This window comes from Manis javanica, chromosome 3 (genome assembly GCF_040802235.1).
Source record: "Manis javanica isolate MJ-LG chromosome 3, MJ_LKY, whole genome shotgun sequence".
NCBI lineage: Eukaryota > Metazoa > Chordata > Mammalia > Pholidota > Manidae > Manis > Manis javanica.
In genome coordinates this window covers 67,068-88,505 of record NC_133158.1, presented here as the reverse complement: position 1 = coordinate 88,505, position 21,438 = coordinate 67,068, and the positions used below count along the sequence as shown (strand labels likewise).

At 41.1% G+C, this 21,438-nt stretch overlaps 1 long non-coding RNA gene and 1 pseudogene across 5 annotated transcripts; both read left to right on the top strand.

Annotated features, from left to right (window-relative positions):
• The first annotated feature begins 70 nt into the window (after positions 1 to 70).
• On the top strand, positions 71 to 21,187 carry LOC108388085 (uncharacterized). Of its 5 annotated transcripts, none has more exons than XR_012128842.1 (7): positions 71 to 2,374; positions 5,817 to 5,861; positions 15,342 to 15,374; positions 16,428 to 16,582; positions 16,860 to 17,009; positions 17,285 to 17,428; positions 20,655 to 21,187. It is a non-coding gene; the product is annotated as an uncharacterized lncRNA (long non-coding RNA). The 5 variants fall into 5 exon arrangements; XR_012128841.1 differs by lacking the exon at positions 15,342 to 15,374 and adding an exon at positions 6,074 to 6,143; XR_012128843.1 differs by lacking the exon at positions 15,342 to 15,374 and having other exon boundaries at positions 17,285 to 19,009.
• Positions 14,964 to 15,059, top strand: LOC140848579 (U6 spliceosomal RNA; annotated as a pseudogene).
• Positions 21,188 to 21,438: the final 251 nt, after the last annotated feature.

Genomic DNA, 21,438 nt, shown 5'->3' with positions numbered 1-21,438 from the left:
TGGGCGGTGGCGAAGGGGCTCCCGGAGGAGCGCCCGTCGTCTGCCGCGGCGCCGCGCGCTCCTCCTCGGGGGCTGGGCGTGGGGGGCGCGCCCCGAGGATTAGTTCCCATGGTTGGCGAGGGCCCTGGGGCCCCCGTGGAGGCCCCGCGGCGGGCGGGCTTTCCGGGGATGCGACCGGTCTGTGCGAGCTTGGAACGAGGAGCAACTGGGTGGAGGCCGGCGGTGCTTAGGGGCGGGCGCCGCGGGGCGGGGACGTGCGGGCACGAGCGTGCCACCTGCCCTCGGAGTGAGATGAGAAGGGTTCGGAGAGCGTGAGAGCAGAGCTGGAACAGGGACGCCGAGGAGGACCCTTCTGTAGTCTTCCCAGAGAGGGGTGATGTTGGGGGGAGACAGAGGGAAGTGAAAAGCGGGCAGAGTTACGAAAAGAGTGGCCAAAGTGGGGTGCGTGGATGAGGGCAATGAGAATGTCAGACAATTTCCGAGTTTCCAGCTGGGTGATTGCAGGGCTGTCTACTAACAAGGGGGTGCTGGGAAGAGTACAGATTCACATCTGTGTTAGATGCCTCTGAGTCACTCAGTATGTTACGGGTTGAGTTCTCAGTTCTTTTCTCGCTGCAACAAAGAATTAAAAGGCAGAGACACAATAGCGAAGCAGTGAAAATTTTATTTGAATACGTTCCAAGGGAGGAGCTGGCTATAGCCAAGGTATACAAAGGCCATAAACGTAGGGGAGGCACTTCTTTGATAGACAGGGTGAAGCTATTTGATTGACGGTTCTGGTTATACAGCCATTCCTCCTTGTGCTCCTGTCTTTTCCCAAAATGCCGATAGTGGGAGAGGAAAATGGCAATTTTTTAAAGATGAGGTTATGATGAGTGATCCTTGGATTGAAATAGCCTTGGATAGGATTGAAATTCAGTTATAGAGAAAATGAAGGACTTATAAATTATTTTCACTTTAACCAGTAGCTTAATGTACATATCATTTTATTAAAAAGGTTGTTCATTGAAAATCATGAGGTATTTATTGTATAGATGCCTTTAAATGGGTTTTAAATATAGGCTTTTTTTCTTATTCTAGAAATGTTCATTAGTTTATCTTAATTTAAATTACTGCTTATTCTAACATGTTGCCTGTAACATTACCCTTCCAAGTTGAATTATTCTTTTCACGGGGCATGAAGAAAAATTCAGCAGGCAATTGAACGAAAACAGGTCAGGTCGGGTTTCTAAATGTTTCACTTGTGGTAATTTAGACTTAACTTTTTTTTATTCCTCAGGTGTTTTATTGTGTATTAAAGCAACTACTGATGGTTAACAATTTACACTGTTACTTGCTGAGTGTATTGTTAGCAGTGCGGCTAGTGTTCTTAAACTGTTCAACGGCTTATCAACGGCTTACTTAAAGGGTTGCAAAGATGTGAGACGAAGACGGACCTGCCATAAAAGGCATGGAATTGGGTTCTGATAATGACTGAGCTTCTGCACTTTTCTACTTTGTTGTATATAATAATTGCTGGAATGTTAAGATAACTTATGCTTTTTAAAATACTTAACTGTTTGTACAGGAAGTGTTTTCCTAAAGCACGGTTCAGAACTGTGAATTATTCCTAGAGATTGTGTTGGAAGTTGCTAATATCTGCTATATGGAAACCTAGGATTACCTTTCAAAATAAATATTGGTATTGTTGTAATTTGAAATCAGGCTTTAAAGAACTGTGAAAACACCAGTAGTTGACAAAATAATGAAAGGCAACTCTGTCCTTTCTGTGCTCACACTGTTCATGTGAAGGCAGGCTTGGGTGTTGAGGGTACCGTCTCCACAGAGGATCATAGCCTTTCACTGCTGCCTCTCAGCACAGGCCTCTCATTCGTTCGGGGTCAGTGGGTTCTCCAACTGCGTTTTGTGTATGGAAGATGCTTCTGATCATTCTTTCTGCAAAGTTGCAATCTTTCGGCTGGGGAGCCGCAACCCGCGGCCGGGTGGCGCGGGAGCGGCCGGGGTGCGAGCCCGCCCCGCAAGCCAGCCCGGTGTCCGCATCGCCGCCGAGTTTGAAGCATCCAGTGAAAACGCAGGACGCCTGCGTTCACGCAGCCGCCCCGGCCTGGGCGGAGCGAAGATGCTCGGAGCGCCGCGCCGGGGGCGGGGCGAACCTCGCGCCCCGCGAGGCCCGCCGATCCCCGCGGGCGGAGTCCGCGTTCCCACTGCCGGCCGCGCAGCCGCGCAGGGAGGCGACGCCACGTCGCGGGCAGCTGCGGGGACGACCGCGGGAGGCGCGCGCCCCCCGGCGCCTCCGCCTCCCCGGGCCAGCTGCTCAGGCCGGCCGATGAGCCCGGCGACCTTACCGCGGCCCAGCCGCCCTCCGGCCAAGTCGGTGTGTCAGAACCCCTCCGTGGTCCTGGGGGCGCGCCAGACACACCCCCGGGTCGCGCGGGCCCCACCAGGTCGCCTGCCTACCCTGGTGCCGGGACCCGGCTGCCAGCGCCTCGGTCCGCCCCAGGAGCCGGGCCCATAGGCGGCAGGTCGCCGGCCTGACAGCGCCCCCTCCCCGGGCTGTCCAGGCCCCGCGCTGCTGCCCGGCCGGCGCCCCCTGGCGGCCCCCAGGTGTCAGCCCCCACCTCCCGCGGGAGCCGAGGGCGCGCTGTCCCCGCGGCCGCCGCCGCCGCCGCAGGCGCGGAGCAGAGGGGCTGGGGTGGCGGCCGCGCGCCCTCCCCACTGGCAGGGACTTCGGGCCTTTCTTACGCTCTTAATCTACGATACTACTACTAAGCTTTCTCTTACACTTTTGAAAAAAGAGTCATTTTTTTCTATAGAATTTACTAAGTTCTGGATTTTGTTTTCATCGTCATGGTGTCATTTTAACATGTACTCTATCCCTATTTTCCCCGTAAATGGGCAGTTGGCTCCTGAGGCTTGATTAGTTTCAAGTTCTGTGATTTGGGCAGAGTGTTGCGTAGGTGGTGCTGTGCACTTCTGCTGGCATCACATCGGGAGCACGTGCTGTGTGCCTTTTCCGATGTTAATGTTGATCCCTGGGCCCAGGTGTCAGTCTAATCCTTCCATTTATTGTTCCTATGAGCTTTTCAGGTGCTGATTTTAGTGGCCATTTGTCACCTTTGTCTGTGTCCATTGTGGCAAAGTGGTGATGTTCTAATTCTGTCCTTCCTTCTGCATTTGTTAGTTGAAGGTCTGTGTAATTCTAGAGAGAAGAACATGCCCTACCTATAGGAATGGTAGGATAATAAGCAGGCACTGATGCCATAGCTAACTCCAAAGGTGACCGGTGAGGTTCTTGCTGTGTTATCTTTATGAACTGATGATATATATATATATTTTTTTTTCATAATTTAAAAAATTCATTTTGTTATCATTAATCTACAATTACATGAAGAACATTATGTTTACTAGACTCCCCCCTTCACCAAGTCCCCCCCCATAAACCCTATTACAGTCACTGTCCATCAGCGTAATAAGATGCTATAGAATCACTACTTGTCTTCTCTGTGTTGCACAGCCCTCCCGGTGCACTACCCCCCACATTATACATGCTAACCGTAAGGCCCCCTTTCTTTTCCCCACTCTTATTCCTCTCTTCCCACCCACCCTCCCCTTCTTAGTGTTTTATGGTGTAAAAATGCACTTAGTACAACTGCTGTTCCTACTGACTTCATTTGAAATCTCAGCCAAAATTCTCTCCTCAGGATTAATATTTAAAATGGGAATTACTGAGAAGATTTAGTATAGATATTTTTTTGACATGTAGACACTGAGTATATGCATTGGTTTTTTCCATAACCCTGCCATAACATCATCTTGAATATGCTTTCATCCTGAATATCGTGATCAGTATCAAGTATAAAAATGTCTTTGCAATAGCAGTGAAGTACATGTAGTGGCTAAGACCCCAGATTTTAGAGACAGTCCTGGGTTCAAATCACACATTGCTGTTCCTTATTGCCAGTGCACCTCAGGAAATGATTTAACCTCAGTGGGCCTGTGGTTCCCTCAGTGGTAATATAGGGACAGTGAAACCCACCTTAGTAGGTCAAATGATTATGAAGATTAAAGTAAACAACACATTCAAAATGCCTCGAACAGAGCACGGTGCTTGGACTGTCGGGTGTAACTGTCATCCATGATGCAAGCAAGAGCAGTGCTTGTGTCCATGGCACCCATTGTGTGAGGTGATCATGTGCAATGATTCCGAGCCTGGCTCCACAGCATAAAGGGCGGTCAGGACTGCTGGCTCTGGCTGCAGAAGTGCCCAGAGTGGCTCAGGCTGAATCCTGCTTTAAGGTTCTTTTAAGGAGAAAGGAACACTAAAAAAGTTTTCTTAAACTTCACACCAAAGGAATTCTTTCTCAAAAAAGAAGTATAAGGTAATTTTAAAATTGTTTTAGAAAGGTTATTTTGAAAGAATGCTCTTCCTATGTCTGGACATACTACTTGGGACTATAAGTAAGGTAACGTAACAGTGTATTTGTTTTGATTTCCTTATGGGGGACAACCAGCTCTTGATTATTACCTATGTACTAAGCAGGCTTATTCCTGTAGTACACTAGCGTATGTGTTTCCACGAGGAGACTTCGAGTGGCAAATCTGAAATATCACAAAAGTAGGCAAAATAATGTGCATCATGTACCCATCATCAGCTTTAGAAATTATCATATGAACAATATTGTTTTACATATATTCCCATCTACTGCTCCTCTTCCATAATTTGTTGAAGCAAATCTTAGACATCGTACTTCATCTGTAAATGTATCTAAAAGATAAGAATTCTTGTTCTCTACAAAAGTATCACAATGCCATTATCATACTTTAAAATAATTTCTTGATATCATCAAATATCAGACATTGTTCAAAATTTTCATTGTTTAAGTTTTTAACTCTCAGAATTTCCTGAACAGTTTGTCTATTCGAATCAAAATCTAGGTAAGGTCCAAACATTGGGCATGTTTGATACATCCTTTAAGGCCCCTTAAGTCTTCTCACAGTGTTTTCACTTCTTGAAATTTATTTGTTGAATAGACTGGGTAATTTGTAGAATTTCCTACAGACTGGGTTTTGCTGTGTAGTTTATAAAGCCAGGGAACTGTTTGTCACCTTTTTATATAGACTCTCTTACTTTGTTCTTTAGTTTTCTACCCTTTTTCATGGCTTCCCTTAATATTAATTTCACCCAGATTTTACCTTTATAAGAATATTTAAATTATTAGCCTTCATAGAATATCTTGCATCAAGCCCACCCCCTTGGAATGGTCCGCTGAGTCCTAGGCAGGCCTGAGAATCTCAAGCTGATCCCATTGCCTCTCATCACTCTCGTTCACTTACAGTGTATAAAGTGACATAGATGCTGTTAATTATAGACTGTTTGGGAATTTATATTCAGAGTGGAGAGGGTTCGAGTTAGTTAGATTTCAGGGTTGTGCCAAATCTCCATACTAGATTTATTTAATAAGTATTTTATTATTAAAATGATAAAAAGTACATGTTCCATTTGTATCTGACATGCTCTGACAATCTAGGTTAATCGGTTCAATAAATGTGCTATTAAAATGTGGCATGAAGTCCTTGAATTTTAAGTTTAAATGGCTGCTGAATAAAGATCCTTGATATTGTCATACAGTTTTTATGTGTTAGGTAGAACCACATGAAATTGCCTATTTTGTAAGTAAAAAATGATTACATATTTGCAATTTTATATAGTTCGACCTAATGGACAACTATAGAACCTCAGAAAAGGAACTTGGAATACTTGTAGCATGTTCTAAATCTTCCCTGAAATTATATATTAAAAGCTTTTTATTTTTTAGGAGAAAGAAATCAGAAGACAACAAGCTGTTCTTCTGAAGCATCAGGTCTGTAGACATAAAGTTAAACAATTGTTGAAATGTACATTTTATAATTTTTCTTAAATCTTAATTTGGGGAGAATCTTTGAAAATATTTTCTTAAAAATTTCCATTATGGAGGGGGAGCCAAGATGGCGGCGTGAGTAGAGCAGTGGAAATCTCCTCCCAAAAACACATAGAGCTATGAAAATATAACAAAGAAAAATCTTCCTAAAATAGAGACCACAGGACACAGGACAACATCCAGACCACATCCACACCTGCAAGAACCCAGCGCCTTGTGAAGGGGGTAAGATACAAGCCCCAGCCCGGCGGGACCCGAGCGCCCCTCCCCCCGGCTCCCGGCAGGTGGAGAGAAACCGGAGCAGTTTTTTTTTTTTGGCGAGCGCTTTTTGGAAGCCTTAGAGGGACGGGCCCCCGTTGCTGGGGAGGCAGGGTGGCGGGACCGGTGAGGAGGTGCCTGGGAACGGCGCCGGAGGACAAAGAATATCCCGCGTTTCTCCCTGCGAGACCTGGGGGCGGGTGCCTGAGACCGGTGCCTGAGGACGGAAGAGGTTGCGCGTTTTTCCCCTTTTTTTTTTTTCTCTTTTTGGCAAGCGCTTTTTGGAAGCCTTGAAGGGACGGGGACCCCAGTGCTAGGGAGGCACGGTGGCGGGACTGGTGAGCGGGTGGCTGGGACCGGCGCCTGAGGACAAAGAATATCCCCCATTTTTCCCTGCGGGACCGGTGGGCGGGTGCCTGAGACCGGCACTTGAGGACAGAGGAAATCGCGCGTTTTTCCCCTTTTTTTTTCTCTTTTCTGCGAGTGCTTTTTGGAAGCCTAAAAGGGACAGGGACCCCGGTGCTAGGGAGGCAGGGCGGCGGGACTGGTGAGCGGGTGCCTGGGACCGGCACCTGAGGACAAAGAATATCCCGCATTTTTCCCTGTGGGACCGGTGGGTGGGTGCCTGAGACCAGCACCTGAGGACGGAAGAAATCGCGCGTTTTTCCCCTTTTTTTTCTCTCTTTTTGCCAAGTGCTTTTTGGAAGCCTTGAAGGGACAGGGACCCCGGTGCTAGGGAGGCAGGGCGGCGGGACTGGTGAGCGGGTGCGTGGGACCAGTGCCTGAGGACCAAGAATATTGAGCGTTCCTTCCCTGCGGGACCGGTGGGTGGGTGCTTTTTGGAAGCCTTGAAAGGACAGGGACCCTGGTGCTAGGGAGACAGGGCAGCAGGACCAGTGCGCGGGTGCCTGGGACCGGCACCTGAGGAAAAAAAAAAAAAAATCGCGTGTTTTTTCTTTTTTTTTTCCTTTCTGTTCCCTCTCTCATTGTTGCTGTTGTTGTTTTGGTTTGGAGAGTGCTTTTTGGAAATCTTAAAGGGGCAGGACAGGTCACTTAGACCAGAAGCAGGGAATCTGGGGATCTCTGGGCACTCTAACCCCCTGGGCAGCAGGGAGCACAGAGGCCCCTTACGGAGATAAATAGTCTCCTGGCTGCTCCCCCTCCAACGGGGCTCCACCATTTTGGAGGAACAGCCCCAGCCAGGCCAAGCCCACAGCAACAGTGGAGATAAACCCCAAAGCAACTGGGCAGGAAGCAGAAGCCCTGTCTGCGCACAGCTGCCCAGCACAAGCCACTAGAGGTCGCTATTCTCCCAGGAAAAGGCTACAAACCAACAAGAAGGGAAGCTCTTCCAGCGGTCACTTGTACCAGCTCTGCAGACTATCTCTATCACCATGAAAAGGCAAAACTACAGGCAGACAAAGATCACAGAGACAACACCTGAGAAGGAGACAGACCTAACTAGTCCTCCTGAAAAAGAATTCAAAATAAAAATCATGAACATGCTGACAGAGATGCAGAAAAAAATGCAAGAGCAATGGGATGAGATGCAGAGAAAAATGCAAGAGCAGTGGGATGAGATGCAGAGAAAAATGCAAGAGCAGTGGGATGAAGTCCGGAAGGAGATCACAGATGTCAGGAAAGAGATCACAGAAGTGAAACAATCCCTGGAAGGATTTATAAGCAGAATGGATAAGATGCAAGAGGCCATTGAAGGAATAGAAGCCAGAGAACAGGAACGTATAGAAGCTGACATAGAGAGAGATAAAAGGATCTCCAGGAATGAAACAACACTAAGAGAAATATGTGACCAATACAAAAGGAAAAACATTCGTATTATAGGGATACCAGAAGAGGAAGAAAGAGGAAAAGGGATAGAAAGTGTCTTTGAAGAAATAATTGCTGAAAACTTCCCCAAACTGGGGGAGGAAATAATCGAACAGACCATGGAATTATACAGAACCCCCAACAGAAAGGATCCAAGGAGGACAACACCAAGACACATAATAATTAAAATGGCAAGGATCAAGGACAAGGAAAGAGTTTTAAAGGCAGCTAGAGAGAAAAAGGTCACCTATAAAGGAAAACCAATCAGGCTAACATCAGACTTCTCAACAGAAACCCTACAGGCCAGAAGAGAATGGCATGATATACTTAATGCAATGAAACAGAAGGGCCTTGAACCAAGGATACTGTATCCAGCACGACTATCATTTAAATATGATGGTGGGATCAAACAATTCCCAGACAAGCAAAAGCTGAGGGAATTTGCTTCCCACAAACCACCTCTACAGGGCATCCTACAGGGACTGCTCTAGATGGGAGCACCCCTAAAAAGAGCACAGAACAAAACACACAACATATGAAGAATGGAGGAGGAGGAATAAGAAGGGAGAGAAGAAAAGACTCTCCAGACAGTGTATATAACAGCTCAATAAGCGAGCTAAGTTAGGCAGTAAGATACTAAAGAAGCTAACCTTGAACCTTTGGTAACCACGAATCTAAAGCCTGCAATGGCAATAAGTACATATCTTTCAATAGTCACCCTAAATGTAAATGGACTTAATGCACCAATCAAAAGACATAGAGTAATAGAATGGATAAAAAAGCAAGACCCATCTATATGCTGCTTACAAGAAACTCACCTTAAACCCAAAGATAAGCATAGACTAAAAGTCAAGGGATGGAAAAACATATTTCAGGCAAACAACAGTGAGAAGAAAGCAGGGGTTGCAGTACTAATATCAGACAAAATAGACTTCAAAACAAAGAAAGTAACAAGAGATAAAGAAGGCCACTACATAATGATAAAGGGCTTAGTCCAACAAGAGGATATAACCATTCTAAATATATATGCACCCAATACAGGAGCACCAGCATATGTGAAGCAAATACTAACAGAACTAAAGAGGGAAATAGACTGCAATGCATTCATTGTAGGAGACTTCAACACACCACTCACCCCAAAGGATAGATCCACCGGGCAGAAAATAAGTAAAGACACACAGGCACTGAACAACACACTAGAACAGATGGACCTAATAGACATCTATAGAACTTTACATCCAAAAGCAACAGGATATACATTCTTCTCAAGTGCACATGGAACATTCTCCAGAATAGACCACATACTAGCTCACAAAAAGAGCCTCAGTAAATTCCACAATATTGAAATTCTACCAACCAATTTTTCAGACCACAAAGGTATGAAAGTAGAAATAAATTCTACAAAGAAAACAAAAAGGCTCACAAACACATGGAGGCTTAACAACATGCTACTAAATAATCAATGGATCAATGAACAAATCAAAATAGAGATCAAGGAATATATAGAAACAAATGACAACAACAACACTAAGCCCCAACTTCTGTGGGATGCAGCGAAAGCAGTCTTAAGAGGAAAGTATATAGCAATCCAGGCACACTTGAAGAAGGAAGAACAATCCCAAATGAATAGTCTAACATCACAATTATTAAAACTGGAAAAAGAAGAACAAATGAGGCCTAAAGTCAGCAGAAGGAGGGACATAATAAAGATCAGAGAAGAAATAAACAAAATTGAGAAGAATAAAACAATAGCAAAAATCAACGAAACCAAGAGCTGGTTCTTTGAGAAAATAAACAAAATAGATAAGCCTCTAGCCCAACTTATTAAGAGAAAAAGAGAGTCAACACAAATCAACATAATCAGAAATGAGAATGGAAAAATCACGACAGACTCCACAGAAATACAAAGAATTATTAAAGACTACTATGAAAACCTATATGCCAACAAGCTGGAAAACCTAGAAGAAATGGACAACTTCCTAGAAAAATACAACCTCCCAAGACTGACCAAGGAAGAAACACAAAAGTTAAACAAACCAATTACAAGCAAAGAAATTGAAACAGTAATCAAAAAACTACCCAAGAACAAAACCCCGGGGCCGGACGGATTTACCTCGGAATTTTATCAGACACACAGAGAAGACATAATACCCATTCTCCTTAAAGTGTTCCACAAAATAGAAGAAGAGGGAATACTCCCAAACTCATTCTATGAAGCCAACATCACCCTAATACCAAAACCAGGCAAAGACCCCACCAAAAAAGAAAATTACAGACCAATATCCCTGATGAACGTAGATGCAAAAATACTCAATAAAATATTAGCAAACAGAATTCAACAGTATATCAAAAGGATCATACACCATGACCAAGTGGGGTTCATCCCAGGGATGCAAGGATGGTACAACATTCGAAAATCCATCAACATCATCCACCACATCAACAAAAAGAAAGACAAAAACCACATGATCATCTCCATAGATGCTGAAAAAGCATTTGACAAAATTCAACATCCATTCATGATAAAAACTCTCAGCAAAATGGGAATAGAGGGCAAGTACCTCAACATAATAAAGGCCATATATGATAAACCCACAGCCAGCATTATACTGAACAGCGAGAAGCTGAAAGCATTTCCACTGAGATCGGGAACCAGACAGGGATGCCCACTCTCCCCACTGTTATTTAACATAGTACTGGAGGTCCTAGCCACGGCAATCAGACAAAACAAAGAAATACAAGGAATCCAGATTGGTAAAGAAGAAGTTAAACTGTCACTATTTGCAGATGATATGATACTGTACATAAAAAACCCTAAAGACTCCACTCCAAAACTACTAGAACTGATATCGGAATACAGCAAAGTTGCAGGATACAAAATCAACACACAGAAATCTGTAGCTTTCCTATACACTAACAACGAATCAATAGAAAGAGAAATCAGGAAAACAATTCCATTCACCATTGCATCAAAAAGAATAAAATACCTAGGAATAAACCTAACCAAGGAAGTGAAAGACTTATACTCTGAAAACTACAAGTCACTCTTAAGAGAAATTAAAGGGGACACTAATAAATGGAAACTCATCCCATGCTCATGGCTAGGAAGAATTAATATCGTCAAAATGGCCATCCTGCCGAAAGCAATATACAAATTTGATGCAATCCCTCTCAAATTACCAGCAACATTCTTCAATGAATTGGAACAAATAATTCAAAAATTCATATGGAAACACCAAAGACCACGAATAGCCAAAGCAATCCTGAAAAAGAAGAATAAAGTAGGGGGGATCTCACTCCCCAACTTCAAGCTCTACTACAAAGCCATAGTAATCAAGACAATTTGGTACTGGCACAAGAACAGAGCCACAGACCAGTGGAACAGATTAGAGACCCCAGAAATTAACCCAAACATATATGGTCAATTAATATTTGATAAAGGAGCCATGGACATACAATGGCAAAATGACAGTCTCTTCAACAGATGGTGCTGGCAAAACTGGACAGCTACATGTAGGAGAATGAAACTGGACCATTGTCTAACCCCATATACAAAGGTAAACTCAAAATGGATCAAAGACCTGAATGTAAGTCACGAAACCATTAAACTCTTGGAAAAAAACATAGGCAAAAACCTCTTAGACATAAACATGAGTGATCTCTTCTTGAACATATCTCCCCGGGCAAGGAAAACAACAGCAAAAATGAGCAAGTGGGACTACATTAAGCTGAAAAGCTTCTGTACAGCGAAAGACACCATCAATAGAACAAAAAGGAACCCTACAGTATGGGAGAATATATTTGAAAATGACAGATCTGATAAAGGCTTGACGTCCAGAATATATAAAGAGCTCACACGCCTCAACAAACAAAAAACAAATAACCCAATTAAAAAATGGGCAGAGGAACTGAACAGACAGTTCTCCAAAAAAGAAATACAGATGGCCAAGAGACACATGAAAAGATGCTCCACATCGCTAATTATCAGAGAAATGCAAATTAAAACTACAATGAGGTATCACCTCACACCAGTAAGGATAGCTGCCATCCAAAAGACAAACAACAACAAATGTTGGCGAGGCTGTGGAGAAAGGGGAACCCTCCTACACTGCTGGTGGGAATGTAAATTAGTTCAACCATTGTGGAAAGCAGTATGGAGGTGCATCAAAATGCTCAAAACAGACCTACCATTTGACCCAGGAATTCCACTCCTAGGAATTTACCCTAAGAACGCAGCAATCAAGTTTGAGAAAGACAGATGCACTCCTATGTTTATCGCAGCACTATTTACAATAGCCAAGAATTGGAAGCAACCTAAATGTCCATCTGTAGATGAATGGATAAAGAAGATGTGGTACATATACACAATGGAATACTACTCAGCCATAAGAAGTGGAAAAATCCAACCATTTGTAGCAACATGGATGGAGCTGGAGAGTATTATGCTCAGTGAAATAAGCCAAGCGGAGAAAGAGAAATACCAAATGATTTCACTCATCTGAGGAGTATAGGAACAAAGGAAAAACTGAAGGAACAAAACAGCAGCAGAATTACAGAACCCAAAAATGGACTAACAGGTACCAAAGGGAAAGGAACTGGGGAGGATGGGTGGGCAGGGAGGGATAAGGGGGGGGAAGAAGAAGGGGGGTATTAAGATTAGCATGCATGGGGGGGAGGGAGATAGGGGAGGGTGGGCTGCACAACACAGAGAGGACAAGTAGTGACTCTACAACATTTTGCTAAGCTGATGGACAGTAACCGTAATGTGGTTGTTAGGGGGGACCTGATATAGGGGAGAGCATAGTAAACATAGTATTCTTCAGGTAAGTGTAGATTAAAAATTTAAAAAAAAAAAAAGAAAGAAAGAAAGAAAAGGGGGATTACTCCTTAACAGGATAAAACTATTGGTAAATCAAAGATCAACGCATGCTTTAAATATCCTTAATGTTGATCACTTAAAGGGTGTCAGATGATCAGCTATGGAGGTACTCTTTTCTGATAATATTCCTTTCTCTTAATTAAAAAAAAAAAAAAAAAAAAAAAAAAAAAGCAGTTACTGTGTGCTGACCTCCAATGAGTTCTGCACAGTGGTATAGAGGGCATGTCAAAGTGTGGGCAAAGGGTCTGTTTGTTTCTACGCAGAAGATCAAGGCCTAGCTTGGATACCCAGAAAATGAACTAAGATACGATATGAGGAGGAGCTTCCGGCATCAGCACTCTCTGGAGGACTCGTGCCGGGGGATGATCATCAAAAAGCCTCCACAGGGATCCGGACGATGCTGCGGTTGTGGCTGCATCCAGCCCACCATCTCCTGGACTTGCCATGAGAAGGAGGAGGGAGATGTCTAGGCTGGCATGTGCATACAGTGAGACAACGAATTTGACTGGATCTGTACTGTTGGAACTCAACCAGGAGTTGGGAGGGGTGCAAGTTGTAGCACCCCAAAATCTCATGACTATAGACTATCTATGGTTAAAAGAACATATGGGATGTGAACAGATCCCAGAAATGGGCTGCTTTAATTTGTCTGATGGTTCAAGTACAGTTGGAAAATATCCATCATATCATAGATAAATTTTCACAAATGCCTAGGGTGCCTAAATGGTTTTCTTGGCTTCACTGGAGATGGCTGGTAATTATAGATTTGCTTTGTTTATGTCACCGTATTCCTATTATGTTAATATGTGTGTGCAAATTAGTTAGTAGTTTAAAACCTATACATACTTAAGGTACTATACAAGAAGATATGTCAAAGAAATAATCAATCCTCCCAAGTTTCCTTCATATGCTACATCTATAGCTTTTCTTCTTCCTTCCTAATTACAAACTTTAAATAGAATTCGTGCCTCATATCGAATTTACCGAGTATCATAATTCCTCCAGGTGGTAAAGATACCTCGAGACAAGTGCTGGGCATAGAAGCCACAGGGCATAAATCTGCAAAGAAGTAAAAAGCTAACCTTTGCAAACAATATGGCTTCTCTCTCACTTACCAACTTTACATTTCCCTGTATGGCCCCGGAAGATGACTGGTTAGCCAGAGACGGGTAAGATTCCTCAAGGGAGGAACAACCTAAGACAGGCACAGTCGCAGGGGGGCCATCAGGTGAGAATTTGGGGATCAACAGAGGTGAGGCTCAGAACCTCACCCCCCCTGCTTTGAGAGAAATCTTCTGCATCCGTGGATGTCTTGCTGCCCTTGTCTAGCCTGGATTAATACTTAGTCCATAGGCACACACCTGATCATCTGATCATCTACATTTGCCTTCTTACAGCACTAAACTATGTTTTCTACCTTTATCTTGCATCTACCTACCACTTCAGCATTTTATTAAAAATAAAAATAATAATAATAATAGGAGAAATGTGGGATCAACATATAAATCAAGTACAAAAATCAAATGAATATTCATATTTGACCTGATGGTTTATAGGTCATATTGCATGATCAAAACCGAAAGTTTCTGTGATGACTGCCCTTGTACTGTTCACCATGTAAGAATTTATTCACTCTGTAAGAATTCGTTCACCATGTAAGAACTTGTTCGTTATGCTTCAGAAGATTGGAGACTGACGAGAATTAGGCTTGAGATGGATTAATGATTGTACATTGAGCATTGACCCCCCTATACTGAATTTTATTGTTGTTAACAACCATTTGATCAATAAATATGAGAGATGCCCTCTCAAAAAAAAAAAAAAAAATTAAAAGAATAGGCCAATTATATGGGTAAATGTAGTAACCACATTGTTTTTTCATGTGAAACCTTCGTAAGAGTGTGTATCAATAATACCTTAATTTTAAAAAGTAGGAAAAAATAATTTTTAAAATAAGAACAGGGATAAAAAACAACCTGCAGGTGATATTACTGTCCACATAAAAGACCCAAAAAAACCCTGCAAATTTTAAATATAAGACTTTAGTAAAATAGCCAGACATAAAAGCAGTATTCAAAAATGTAACTTTTGTGCTACACCATAAAATTGGAATGTTACAATGAATAGTATGACCCCTGAACAAAGATACACAAATTTGTGAACTGTACCTTGTTTTTATTTTTGCAACACTTCTGTACATCTAAAATTATCTTGAAATAAAAAATTAAAAAAAAAAAAAAAAAAAAAAAAAAAAAGGGGGTTACTATTAAAATTGAAAGAATTATAAAAAAAAAAAAAAAAAAAAAAAAAAAAATTTCCATTATGATTCACCCTTAAGTTTTCCCTTCATCTTACAGTTATTGCCTTGCTCTGGTATTGGTGTCTTTTTGGGGGTTAAAACTTGGTTTCCCGACTATGTGATTTCTGTTTCATAATGTTGTGCCAACTCTTTGTACCAGGAGGTGGAGAGGCATAGATTAGATATGGAATGGGTATGTTTATTTTTGTACATCTAACACCACATTGTGATTTGGTTGTGATATGGTTGTCATAGCAATGCATGAAGTGTAGCACTGGCTGCTGTCATATTACGTACTGCTGCATGGCTTTACAGCACAGTGCATTGCATACATCTGCTTGTCTGTCTGTAAGTATGATCTGTCCCCAAGATTTTTAATTGAGTTGTGTAAGCCTTATTGAAGGCCGCTGTCTGAAAATTTGTGTTACTGATGTCAGAATGAAAGTTGGATAACTGTACAATCAGCTACAATTATGACCCATATTCTCCCATCTTTCCAGCTGCACAACTGCCACTGAATACAATGGGAATCTTCAGTTAGGCTGATGAGAGAATATGAAATAGATTCATGTTTTATAGCTAAATTTTAGAAGTGATATTAGAAATATCCCTTTGGGGGTACTAAAAAGAATTGATTAGACGTTACAACTTTGATTTTTGAATTTTGAAATGAAATGAGATGATCAAACCAAACTACTGGTAGTGCTTATCTTATTTTCATACTGTGCCTTTTAGATGCCCTTATGGCCAATGCTGCAGCTTTTATGGCTTTAAGTAGTGCATCAAGTGGCAGACATCAGTAAATAGGAGTATCGCGTTTCATTGGTATCCGTATATGAACCACATCTAAGCAAAGAGCAGAGAAAAGGAACAATGGAGGAAAATGATTCAGGTCATTTGTCAAAAGAACCCAGTTGTACCTCTGTTAAGGAACCAAAATGAGAGGAGGCTGAGTATGTGACTTTTTGACGGTATTATTTCTGTTCCACTGTCCTATATGTTCATAACATCCCATTGTATTTGTTTAGAAAGGTTCCACCGTACTACAGGTGACTTTTTGACCATTTGTGTAAATAGGAATTTTCCTATGTAATGTCAACTCTGTACTATAAGTAAATGTCTTCTTTCATCTTTTTTATGAATTAATTTGCATTGTCTTTACTTGAAAGACAATGAAAGCTAAACTTTTACTAAAGATGGATAACTCTGAAGCATGGATGTTGATTTGAAACATTATTTTCTCTAGTTTCGTCTTTGCTGAAGTGGTAAATCGTCTCTGTGAAGATTTGAGAAAAGGAAAAATGGAGGCAAACACTTGTGACTTGAAAGAACTGCCTCCTTTTACTTATTCTAAGAAGCAATAGAGAAGCCGGACCTCTACCAGGACATGACTTTTTCCCGGTATTATTTCTGTTCCCCTGTCCTATGTGTTCATAACATCTCCCACTGTATTTGTTTAGAAAACTTCCACCATATTACAGGTGACTTTTTGACAGTCTTTGTGAGTGGAAATTTTCCTATGTAATGTAAACTCTGTACTGTAAGTAAATGTATTCTTTCATCTTTTTTATGAATTAATTTGCATTGTCTTTACTTGAAAGAGGATGAAAGCTAAACTTTTACTAAAGATGGATAACTCTGAAGCATGGATGTTGATTTGAAACATTATTTTCTCTAGGATGATCCTCACTGATATGCATACTCGCCTCAGTTAAGCGTTGAGAATAGGAAAAAAAGAGGAAAACACTTGTGACTGGTCCAAACTACCAACTTTTAGTTTCATTAAGACAACGAAATGAGAACACTCTAAGGACCTGATTCTTTGCAGGTATTATTTCTGTTCCCCTGTCCTGTATGTTCATAACATCCCCTTGTATTTGTTTAGAAACCTTCCACCGTACTACAGGTGACTTTTTGACCGTTTGTGTAAATAGGAATTTTCCTATATAATGTCAACTCTGTACTATAAGTAAATATATTCTTTCATCTTTTTTTGTGAATTAATTTGCATTGTGTTTACTGAAAGAGAATAAAAGCTTAACTTTTACTAAAGATAGATAACTCTAAAGCATGGATATTGATTTCAAATATTATTTTCTCTAGTCTGATCCTTACCGAAATAGAAAATCATGAGGATGCAAGGCCTTTTCATCTTCCTGTAAACTTGAACTTTGTTCCTGGTTATACCAAAGTTATTAAGAAGCCTATGGATTTTTCCACAATTAGAGAGAAATTAATTAGTGGACAGTAAGTACATCATTTCTGTTCAGTGTTTATTGAATGTTTGTTATGTGCTCAGTACTCTTATAGTGAGCCAAGAATACATCAATTACAAGCCCTGCCTTTAGAGACAGGATATATATGTGTGGTTAAGGTAGTATGATATGGAAGACAAGTTAATTAAAATTATATCAGTAATTAGAAATAGTATAATTAAGCTGTTTTGATACTGGAAGGCCACCAAACCTAGCCTGGGAGTTAAGGAAAAGTATCAGGGAAGCCTCCCAAAGTGACTAAGTGACATGTAAGCTGGAGCTTATATTGTGCATCGTTGGGATATCAATACCATTTCATGTGCATTTCACCAAAATTGATTTAATAATATTTTCAGATTATTGTAAGATAGATCGTTGGAAATTTTAAATAATGAAAGCTTTACAATGAATCGTAGATTACAAAAAAGGCATTTGTTAAAAGTAGAAGAAAACTATTATTTGCCCCTGTCCCTACCATATCGTCTTTGTGATCCTATCCAAAGGGTAAAGTGGCTTCCTGGTTGCAGTTAATGATTTTTGTTAAAACCACTTCAGACTCCTGCCAGGGAGTGACCACTGCCAGTGGGCTTTAGTTGGTTCTGGATACTGGACTCTTGTGGAACCACAGGAAGGAAGGAGGCTGTTTGCTTACAGAACAAACCCACATGAAGCATTTCACGGGAGAACGGCCAGGAGCCGTGGAGCTGCATGGGCCTCTACTCCACTCTCCCCGCTCCCTTTATTCCTATATACTGCTTTCGGTTAATGTAGCTTGTGCCCATAACTGCAGGCAAATTCACCAGTAATTCTGGAGAAAAAAGGAACTTTACATGAAAAATAACTATAAAATATATTTTGATCACATTCTTACTGTGTTTTTTAAAAGCATTATTTAACAGTGTATTATTTGATCCCTCCTGGATATTCCTTGGGAGAAAATGACGATGTTCTATAATTTATATTCAATTTAGAAGTGTTGAGTGGAACTTAACTCATTGATGACCAACATTCTTCTCATATGTATCAAAGGATTTAATAAATGTACCAAATGACTACTGATTTATTTGTTTGTAGGCTGAAATGCCAGTCTTTCAAAAGATTCTATGTACCTTTTAAAAAATTAAAATTCAGAAAACATTTAGGACTGTTAAAATATTGGTTCTATTGTGAACCAAACAGCAGAAGCTGGTGTCTGGATAGGAACTAGTTCTTTTGCTTTTTTAATGAAAATACTCAGATGCTTAGGTGGGCAGCACATGGCCAGGACAGACTGACACAGGAAGACTTTACCAGTGTTTAAATCAACTCTTCACTTTATCTTCTGTGATTCTCCAGTCCCTGGTGGAGGATGAACTTCAGCCTCAAAATCCCCAAAACACACAGGTTCAAACATTAAAACAGAGCTTAGACATTACCAAAAATTGGAGCTCCCTTTTGAGAACGAGCCCTGGTGAATGGAGGAGGAACATAGCAGAGGGAGGCAGGCGGAGGGGAGCAGTTCTGTATGATCCCGTTCATGATGCCAGCTGTGTCGGAGGCAAAATTCAGTGGATTCAAGCTCCTCTAACTTCAGGTTGTTCGATTAAGCCCAAACTAATGAGCTGGAAACAAAACTCACAACAATATTTCAAATATTTAAATCAGGAATTTATAGAACAGAGGGGAGGAGGCGCCTAGTTTAATGAGTCTGGGTTCCGTCAGCTGCCCTGTCCTGTGAAGGGACGGCAGAGGCGTGAGCACCGCACTCACCGCACCTAGAATCTCACCGAGAATTCTTTCCTGGATTCCACTCTCCCTGACGTTAATCATTAACCTTTTCTTGTAGTAAGGAAGAGTCTAAAGAGGGAAATATTTCTCAAAGTAACATTAAAATATTTTATAAAAACTATTCTCATATGTTGTATGATTCTATTTTTATGAAATACCCAGAAAAAGTTAATCCATAGAGATCGAAAAACAGATTAGTTATTTCCAGGGACTGGGATAGGGAGGAATGGAGAGTAACTGTTAAATGGGTTGGGTATGAGGTTTCACTTTAGGGTAACGACAATGTTTTGAAACTAAATAGAGGTGGTGGTAGTATAATGTGTGAATATACTAAATGCCACTGAATTATCTACCTTAAAATGGCCACTTTTATGTTATGTGAATGTTACCTGAATAAAAATAATAATTCCCAGAAGAATAGGAAAATGGGTGAGGTTACATAAATACTGACTTAATTCTCTTATCATTGCATATATCATAATGAGAGAGTGAAAAAGACTATACAAGGTATTTGATGAAATAAATAGTTCCACTTTTACCAGGTCTCAGAGCTCCAGTGTGTATTTCATGGGTATTTCTAAAAGGTAAATTAGTGTTCAGCTTATCATACATCATACATTAGAATTAATTTAAATTTGGATATCCAAAAGCCCTCCTTCAAAATGTATTGATTTGTCTTGAGTTGGCTTGAAACAAGGCAGTCCGTTTTTACCAAAAAGCTTAGGCAGGTGCATTCACCATTCTGTCTGTGCTCTTACAGAGAAAGAGAATCAGGTTTATCGCACCAAAAAAAGCACAGACGCCACAGTGCTTCCAATGGAAGGGCAGATCCTCGTAGTGTTTCTCTGTGAAGGGATGACACGTGCTGTTTTGTTGTTGGGATCATCTAATCCATTGCTTGAGAAAAGAGCATGGTTGAAAAGAGAAGAGAAAGAGGAAATGGGGAAGATTTAACACAGAGTGGCCTGTCCTGGGATGTAGGTGAAGGCTCCCGGGCAGCTGTAATGTGTATCGTGCGTAGGAGGCATTGACATTTCTAATGAAACTAAGTTGTTTTGAATGTGGGTCATAGGGTACTACAAGCGCTACAATTGGTCAGAAAAGTTAAACTAGTCAAGTGGGATGAGTCCTGGCTTTGGAATTGTGATTCAAGTCAAACTGGAAATTGGATGGGGGGAGAAATGCTAGTTAGTTGAAATATATCTTGATCTTTTGAGAAATATGTTTTTCCATTTAACCTGTCTATATCCTTTATAGTCCAGAACACATGGAACTTTTAAAATGTTCCATTTGTAAGAGGATATAAGGTGTTTTATTTCTGCTTTAATGCAATTTTTTTTCTCTTACCTTTTCATATTTACTTTTGATTTTACCTTTTTATTATCATTTCATTTGTTTACAAAACAAAGCCACCCTACAAAAGAACCTCTAAATCATGTATTTTCTTTCAGGTATCCAAACCTGGAAGCCTTTGCTGTCGATGTCAGGCTTGTTTTTGACAACTGTGAAACCTTTAATCAAGATGATTCTGATACAGGCAGAGCCGGCCACAGTATGAGGAAGTATTTTGAGAAAAAGTGGACAGATACTTTCAAAGTGAGCTGAAGCTACAATAATCTCTTTTTTCCTTTTCAATAAGGACGAATAAGACCAGCAATGTCAACTATATTTTACATAAATGTGCAAGGCACACACATAATGACTTTTTTCTTAGTAAAAGTATCACACACAAAAACAGTATCAGAGGAATGATACCATTTTTAAAGGCTTCACTCCTACAACAACCAAGACCCTTGGTTATTGGTTTGTGTGATTTATCAGCTAATTTAGGTAGAACAGGGAAGCACACCCAAAGAATTTTCAAAGGTAAGGGTGTTGTAGAGTAACAGCAATTAAAATATATCAAATCGCACTGAATATTCAACACCAGAGCTCTAACGTTGGAGATGGTTCTCCTTTCCCTCTCAATAAATATCTACTTTTCCTTTTTTTATTTTGTAGTTTATTTTTTAGTGAATGTATTTAATTTTATGAATCATTCATGATTAAACCACATTCAGAATCTTCGTTTTCTATGAAAAGGAGGAACTAGAAAATTGCTTTAAATCTTGAAAATACAAGGAATGTTTTAGCAGGAATGTCTCTGAGCAGGACGGACCCCTCGTGGCCAGGCCTTTCCTCAGGTGTCCGGCCCTCCTAGTGCTGAGTGGCCCTGGACCTGCCCTGGTGGTGGCC